Source organism: Rhinolophus sinicus, chromosome 4 (assembly GCF_057876585.1).
Source record: "Rhinolophus sinicus isolate RSI-liver-muscle chromosome 4, RSI-T2T, whole genome shotgun sequence".
In the NCBI taxonomy this organism is placed as follows: Eukaryota; Metazoa; Chordata; class Mammalia; order Chiroptera; family Rhinolophidae; genus Rhinolophus; species Rhinolophus sinicus.
Window position 1 is genome coordinate 38,906,009 of NC_142504.1, and position 2,735 is coordinate 38,908,743.

At 36.6% G+C, this 2,735-nt stretch overlaps 1 pseudogene; it reads left to right on the forward strand.

Annotated features, from left to right (window-relative positions):
- Nucleotides 1–1,781: 1,781 nt before the first annotated feature.
- Nucleotides 1,782–2,412, forward strand: LOC109459244 (large ribosomal subunit protein eL19 pseudogene; annotated as a pseudogene).
- The last annotated feature ends 323 nt before the right edge of the window (nt 2,413–2,735 follow it).

Below are 2,735 nucleotides of genomic sequence, written 5' to 3' on the forward strand. Positions count from 1 at the left end.
TCCAATAAGCCCATGCAAAGATGATCGACTTCATAATTAGTAGGAAAATGGATATTAAACCAATTTGAGTTAAAATGCCACACCAATCAAAATGGCTAAAATAAAAAAGGCTGACAATATCAAAAGTGGATGAGGTTGTGGAACAACTAGAACTCTCACACATTGCTGTTGGGAGGTTAAAAATGTGCCATTTGGAAACCTTTCAACATTAGAATACCTAAATCTCCCCTTCTAGGTATTTTTCAAAAGAATGAAAACATACTTACACAAAATATTCATAATAGGCCCAAGATGGAGACAAAATATCCCTTAATAAGTGAATAGAAGAGCAAATTATAGTATATTGCTACATGGGTAAACTATTCGGTGATATAAATAATGAACTATAAACATTCTCAATAACATGAATAAATCTTAAAACAGTAGGCTGAGTTATAAAGGTGAGAGAGAAAATAGTGTAAACTGCTTTAAGATTGCCTTTGTTTTAAGTTTTGAAACAGGCAAAACTAAGCTATGGTTATAATAATCAAATTATATTTGCCTTTGGAATTTACTAACTGGAAAAGGGCATGAGAAAATTTAGAGAGGTGTAGAAATTCTCTATATTTTCTTTGGGGTGGTAGTTGCATATGTGTTAATTGGTTGAAACATGCAACTGTACATTTAAAATCTGTCAATTTATTATAGGTACATTGTGCTTTATTTTTTTTAATTGGTTTTGGTATGGCTAAGATACCATATAACTTTTTCTTTTATGATAAGTTGAATGTCACAATTACTAAGGAGCTAGGCACAATGTTGCGATTCTCTGAACCAAGGAATATTGTTGACAAGTCTGGGGAATTACATTAAGGAAGTGCAAGACAGGCCTTCGTCAAAACTCTAAAAGTAATTACAGTTAACCTTCCTGTTACACTGTCCTCCTCTTACTTATTCCCCTCACATATTTTTCTTTCTGCTATCTATTGTTTTATCTTTTATCTTCCCTTAGTCACACCAAAATCTATTCAAAGGAAAATATCTAATGAATTATTTTTCTTAATCTACGTACTCTCTCGGAAACATGGAGCCTTCACTCTCCCCCCTCATCTTGAAATGAAAATGAACTCCTGTTAAAGTATACTTGTTGGCATTTCAAAACCTGTTGGTTTGGGATATATTTTGGGGTATACAAGACTTTGTCTTCTCAGGTGGTTGATTATGAGTGAAAGTGTACCAGGGTATCTTTTCTTCCAAATTGGATGTCACGAAAACACCAAGGACTTTAGACATTATTGGCTGGTCAGGCTAATAAGTGGTAAATTGTTGAAAGAAGTTTCATAGTCCTTAAGCATAAAATCAGAACTTTGTCCTCACCCTTAATTAATTTTAGTCTAATCATATAATACAATCTCATAAACAAGTACATGCATTTAAAAAAAAATAGATAAATTCTGGTCTGTATATTATTTTTCTACGAATCCATTTATTGTCAGCAGAATAAAACTAGATTAATATTCTCTTCAGCATAACATATTCTATGCATGCTTTAAAAGCTGGGTAATAATCTTTGCACAAACAAATTGAGATATTGTATCCTGAACTCCTCTCAATATTTCTGTTTTCCTCAATATCAGAACTCTGTATTTTGGGATGGACTTTTGCTTCCAAATAGGCCTGAATTCAATTGAAAAAAAAACAAAAAACAAAAACCTTTACTTAAACATAATTATTAGTTTTATAATAGAATACGGATACTGGAAAACATCATAGACATGTTTCATTCAATCCATTCATTAAGAATGAGTGGCTCACCCTTTTGTCTCTGCAACCGCAGCCATGACTTACCTCAGGCTTCAGAAGGGCTTGCCTCCAGAGTCCTCCGCTATGGCAAAAAGAAGGTCTGGTTAGACCCCAATGAGGCCAATGGAATCGGCAATTCCAACTCCCCTCATCACATTCGGAAGCTGATCATCCGGAAGCCTGTCACTGTCCATTCCCAAGCGTGATGTCAGAAAAAACACGTTGGCCATAGGAAGGGTCGGCATATAGGCACAGGTAAGTGAAAGGGTACTGCCAACGCTTGAATGCCTAGAAGGTAACCTGGCTCAGAAGGATGAGAAGTCTTCGCCGACTGCTCAGAAGATACCGTGAGTCTAAGACGATTGACCTCCGCATGTATCACAGCCTGTACCTGCAGGTGAAGCGTGATGTGTTCTAAAGCAAGAGGATTTTCATAGAACACATGCAGAAGCTGAAGGCAGACAAGGCTTGCAAGATGCTTCTTGCTGACCAGGCTGAGGCTGGTAGGTCTAAGACCAAGGAAGCTGCAAGCGCCATGAAGAGCGGCTCCAGACCAAGCAGGAGGAAATCATCAAGACTCTGTCCAAGGAGGAAGAGACCAAGAAATACAGCTCCACCTCCCTCACCTAAGCATAGTAACTTGCACTGAAACTCAGCTTTTCTAGCCGTTCTCCAGTATATTCAACAAAATAGTCTTTAACTGCCTAAAAAAATAAAATAAAATAAAATAAAAAATAGTGGCTTAATTAAAGTCTTTGCAGTCAAAGTATTTGAGGATCCTATTTTGGATAAAGATTGTTTACTTCCTAACTTGACTTGGGTATTTTTGGCAGTTTGCCAATTCTGCTCACCCTGGAAGTGGATGCCCTCGTGAAAAGAATAAGTGTATCTATATTGGCTTTGCTTCACTAACTGAAATTTAGGCTCAAGAGAACATTACCTTAGGTATTGCA